Consider the following 6,248-nt stretch of genomic DNA (forward strand, 5'->3'; position numbering starts at 1 on the left):
GTGGCAAGAAGAAAGCCATTGTTGAAAATCATCCGTAACAAGATTCCTTTACAGTTTGCTAGAAGTCATTTGGAGGACACGGCAAACATGTGGCAGAAGATGCTCTGGTCTGATGAGACCAAAATCTAACTTTTTGGCCTCAAAGCAAAACGCTACGTGTGGAGGAAAACAAACACTGCACATCACTCTGAACACACCATCCCCACAGTCAAACACGGTGGTGGCAGCATCATGAGGTTCTTTTCTTCAGCTGGAACAGGGAAGCTGGTCAGAGTTGATGGGAAGATGGATGGAGCTAAATACAGGGCAATTTTGGAAGAAAACCTGTAGGAGTCTGCAAAAGACTTGTGACTGGACAACGAACCTAAACATAAAGCTAAAGCGACAATGGAATGGTTTAAAACAAAACATTTTCATGTTTTAGTATTGCCCAGTCAATGTCTGGATCCAATTGAGAATCTGTGGCAAGATCTGAAAACTGCAGTTCACAAACGGTTTCCATCAAATCTGTCTGTGACAGCCCCAACAGAGGTTTCAGTCCCAGCAGCACCCCTATCACCTCCCCTGCCCACAGACCAGCCCTGGGTCCCCTTCGCTGCCTCTACTCCCTTTTGGGATCTCCTCACTCTTCTTTTTCTCCCCACCTTCACCCATGGCCCTTCCCAACCATCTAGAAAGCCTCATCAGATCAGGAATTAAGATGACTCCACTCACACCTAATATAGTGCGTTCAAGAGTTCTGGCATCAACTATGCTGCACTCTTCCCCTTACCCACCTATGCCTCCTTGTTTTTCATCCACGCTCCCCCCCGCTCTACTTCCTCAGCAGTCACTTGGTCCCTCACCCAAACTCCCCCCTGCTCACCCTTCCCTGCCTTCCCCCAGAGGTATTATCACCAAGAGCTAGGACACACAGCTCTTGGTGAAGAGCTATATCTACAGTTACACGACGTAGACTGATTAGCAGAAGGACAGTTCGGCTGTCCAATCAGAGAAATTTAGTTCACCTTCACTGTAAGAAGATAACATCCAGTCCTACTAAAACTAAAACTTGCTGTGCTCAATGTCAGACCTTTATGTAACAAGTCATTTTTAATTAATGATTTTATCTCTTCTTTTAATCTTGATTTTATGTTTTTAACGAAACATGGCTCGACAAAAACACAGGTAACGCAGTTCTAGTGGAATCAACTCCACCCAACTTCAAATTTGAATCTGAAACATGAGTAAACAAAAAGGGTGGAGGCCTTTTCAGAGACAATTTGGTCACTCACAGGTTGTCATTTGGGGTGTTTTCATCTTTTGAGTATGTTTCCTTTAAAATGGAGCTAAAACAATCCCCCTCCATACTCTACTTAGTCATATACAAACCTCCCCAGCACTGTCTGAGTTTTATTGATGATTTTACTAAAATGCTTTCAGTCGTATGCACTGACTTTGATGGTTTGGTCATTACAGGTGATTTTAATGTACATGTGGATAATGTGTTTGACAAAAACGCTAAAGAGCTCAGCTCTGTTCTTGAAACCTTTGGTCTGACTCAGCATGTCAGCAAGCCCACCCACAACAGAGGACACACGCTGGACCTGCTCATTACAAAAGGAGTAAATGTTTCAAACGTTAATGTGGTGGATGTTGCTCTGTCTCATCATTTTGGTGTCTTTTTCGATCAGTCTGGTATTCTCAAACCAGCAGCTGGTCCTGCAGTTGTTCAAAGTAGACGCATAAATGATAACACAGGTGCACTGTTCATGGAAATGATACACTTTGAAAATGCCTCATGTTCTAATGTTGATGATTTGTTGAACTCAGTGACTTCGAGTGTTTTGAATGTTCTCGACATCATTGCCCTGATGAAGGTTAAAATGATTAAAGATAAGCAGAAAGTGCCATGGAGGAATGATGATTTGGTCAGGACACAGAAATAGGAGTGCCGGAGGGCCGAACAGGAATGGCGCAAGTCACAGCTTCGGGTTCATTATGAAATTTACAAAGAAAAGATGCACATGTACAGCCAGAGTTTATGTAGAACAAGGGTGAGGTATTTTTATGTAGAACAAGGGTGAGGTATTTTTCTGACATTATTGGAAGTTGTAGTAACAACTCTCGTTTCCTGTTTGAAAAAGTAAACAGATTAACAAACTCCCCAGTTCCACTGCCATTAGAAATAATTTCCACATCTAAGTGCAATGAGTTTGTAGTATTCTTTAATGACAAGGTTCAGGGCATTAAAAATACCATCAATTCTGTGACGCAAATAGCAACCCAGCACCCACCTAGACACTTAACTGACTCACTTTGCACCTCTAACTGACAAAACTGTCACCAAGAGATTGTCACCAGTCTGAGTTCATCTACATTTTCTACATTTTAGACCCCACCACAGCACTGAGACTGCTCTTATCAAGGTGACAAATGACATCCGCTTGAACGCTGATACAGGCAAAGTCTCAATCGTGATCCTGTTAGATATGAGTGCTGCTTTTGACACTGTGGATCATGGGATCCTCTTACAGAGACAAGAGGACTGGTTGGGCATCTCTGGTATGGCACTAAATTGGTTGAAGTCCTATCTAGAAAACAGGGAGTACTTTATTGAAATTGGAAATTGTGTCTCAGATAAAATGTCCCTGACCTGTGGGGTGTTCCAGGTGTCAATCTTGGGACCCTTGTTGTTTAATCTCTACATGCTGCCGTTAGGCCAGTTAATATGCAGCAATAATGTGTCCTACCACAACTATGCAGATGACACTCAGATCTAGAAGGCACCTCCAGTCTCTCTCTATAACCTTCAAATCACACTAAAAATCTAGGGGTAATATTTGGACTCAAACTTGAATTTCAACAGCCACATCAAATCTGTAGAAAAGACTTTAAAGCAGCTCTGCTTGTGTAAAAGTCTCTCCATGGCTTAGTACTAATGTACATCCCTGAAATGTTAGTGCCATATGACCCATCTCACACTCTGAGGACTTCAGGGACAGGCCTCCTGCTGGTGCCTAGAGTCAGGACTAAACATGGGGAATCAGCAGTTCAGTTTTCTGCAGCTAAAACCTGGAGCAGTCTTCCTGAAGATGTGAAAAAGGCCTCTACTTTGACAATGTTTAAGTCCAGGCTCAAAACAGTTCTGTTTAGCTGTGCATATGACTGAAAGGCTTTTATTCTGCATTCTTCTGTTTTAATGTTAATTTTATGATGATTATTTGTGATTATTTATGTTTTGATTTGTGTGATTTTAATGATTAATGTGATTTTAATGTGATCATTTTTGTTATGATTTGTGTGATTTTAATGGCCTTTTACTGTAAAGCACTTTGAATTCTTTGTGTACGATTCTGCTGTACAAATGAACTTGCCTTGCCTTGCCTTGAGGTACTTTTAAGATAAATAACTATGCTTAGCTATTATACATAACCACTGCCATAGTTTCTTATTGTAATGCTATAGTTGAGTATTGTATCAGTACTCATGTGAAGACAAGGACTTGATTACAGTTGTGTGATGCAGGTATATGATAGGAAATGTACAAGATATTCTACATCTATCTATACATCTAATCAAATAACTAAGCAGGGCAATGATTTATTGATAGGCATGTACTGACTCATGATTCGTCACCCTGGTTAAGCCAGCAAAATATGTGTCAGCAATCGGAGCAAGAGACAACAAGGATGCTCGTCACAGTCTGATAAGACTGTGCAACGTGCTTAGAGGCATGCCTGGCCTGTGCACCAACGAAGAGGTATTAAGCCTAAACCATGGTTGCCTCCCACTATAGTATGCATATAAAAACTAATTGTATAGGTATAAACATTCAGTCTCTACCTGGGAATGTCAGTTGTGCAGACTCTGTGTACAAGTATTGCTCCTCACTGGTTGATGAAGTAAATTCTTCTTTGAATTTCATCTCTGGGTCAAGGTTAATCATTGTCTTAGCAGAAACTAATGAACACAAGAGGAAAAGGCTGAATTCCTCAACAGTACCAACACAAATCATAACTCTTACTCACCAACAGTGACAGTGTTCTTCCCATGCAAAGATGTCAGCACTGAGTCTGCTCTGTCTAATAAAGGAGTTATTAAAGAAGACGCTTGTACGTGTCATTAAGGGTGGTCTGCTTGTCTTTTCCTCTACACCTCTATGGTTGTGTTTTGAAATATTTAAAAAACACTTCTTTCTAATTTTCTTAATATTCTGCCTCGAAAAGGTAGAACTTGCACAAGAAGACACACTCAAGTTGTTTAGTTGGTCAAGTCAAGTTGCAATATTATCACAGCTGGCTTTCACAAGGCCTTCATGTAATTTTTCCTTCACTCAATCGGTCGACAGCTGCCCTGGGGCAGACTGACAGAAGCAAGGCTGCCACGTTGTCATTGGCTCCTTGGCCCCCACACACCACATTCATACTAGGTAATGTGAGTGAAGTGCCTTGCCTAAGGAGACAACAAGAATTTTTCCACTGACAGCCCACTGTGGCACCTGAGATTTCCAGCAGTCTCCCATCCAAATACTAACAAGGCCTGGACCTGCTTTGCTTCTGAGATGAGACAAGATCAGGCTTTGACAAGGAGGTTTGGCCATGAGCAATAGCCCAATGTAAAGAGTTCCATGTACTAGTCATCTGCATCTTCTAAAATCTGCTACATCTTGTGTCAAATTAGTTTTCCCAAACCAGAAAATATTGTCCCAAATCTATGGGTGCCCAAGTTGCCCATAATTTTCATACTAGTCCAATTATGCACCAGGTTAAATGATTTCAATCATGATTACTCAAACACATATTGTCTTTTACAATATACATATTTTGAGCCAAACAAAAATGTAAATATCAGCTTCAAAATAAAGTGCATAAAAAATCTGGCTTGGTCTCAGCAACAGCTTTATCACATTGTTTCTTTAATAACCAATATTGACAATTTTTGCATTCTATTAACTGCAACATGCAATTGTGACTCATAAACACGAACAGAATCCAAAGTCAAATGTTATAGTAATAGCAACTGTCAGGCTTATTTTCCAGTTACAGGACTATCATACTGAAATCATAATGCAAATATTCACTAGGTGCTTCAAAAAAATCTATCCATATTTGTCAAATCATTCAGGAGTTTATGTTGTTGTCATTCAGAATGGAACCTTCTGTGGTAAGGAAAAAGTCAAAAAAGACCTCCATGCACTAAACCACAACAGTAAAGCATCAATCAACAACGTTAAGCTTTCTATATATCTTTTTTGTTTTTAGAAAAATCTTGATGCTGGTTTTGGTTTGTTCCTTACAAAACAACAGGGGGAAAAATGCAGCAGTATGCTATTGAAGAATTTATGTAATTTCTGTATAGACCAAAAAGCAAGAAAAGGAGAAACAGGCAATTGCAATTTTCCTTTATTCATTATACAATTGTACAATGTACAATTTTGTACAGTTTTGTAAGTGTTGGCACTGGCAGCTGCTTAAATGAGCCAAATCAGAACCAGAATACATTTTATTGCATGAATTATAGCATACCCACCTATCCTAATTCTATGGCTCATTCTAATACCCTGGCTTTTAAATCCTTGATCATATATAGAAGAACATGGAGTTGTAGCCTGTTATGTACTCAGTTAATAGGAAATGTGTAGGGTAGCTGTAGACCATCAAGTCTTTTCCCATTTCATAATGAAAACACACACACTTTTGTGTAACAACATGCAGGCTAGATATGAAAAAAAAAACAAAAAAACAAAAAAACCCCAAAAAACATCATGATTTAAACTTCCAAATAAAGGTCTTACTTACTGGACACAGCTATACAATATACCGTGCATATTGTAGGACTGAGACTTAAAGCAAAAGCACGTTACAAATCTATTACTAGGCTATATGAAAAGTTACGTGTGAGAAATACTGCCCTCTGCTGGCTAAGAAATATGCACAAAAGAAAATAACGCGAATAAAAATCGAACCTTTGTGTCTGATGTGCACACACAGAAATAAAATGTACAGTCGTTGAGATTATTAAGGGAGGTATAAGGCAAAATTTTGTTAGACTATTGATTACTTTTTGTCTTGCAATAGGGAGGATAGTTTCTCTCCCTGTTGTTTCTCTTTATTTGTATTTTATATTCATTGGTCAGTTTCTGGAGGCCTAAACTACTTTCTGCAAAGCAAATAGCATATTTTTGATATTGTGATATTTTTGTGTGAATTACATTACAACACAGTAGAACTATTTTTGAAAAGTTTTGAAAATATTTCCTAAATAAA

Source organism: Periophthalmus magnuspinnatus, chromosome 18 (assembly GCF_009829125.3).
Source record: "Periophthalmus magnuspinnatus isolate fPerMag1 chromosome 18, fPerMag1.2.pri, whole genome shotgun sequence".
In the NCBI taxonomy this organism is placed as follows: domain Eukaryota; kingdom Metazoa; phylum Chordata; class Actinopteri; order Gobiiformes; family Gobiidae; genus Periophthalmus; species Periophthalmus magnuspinnatus.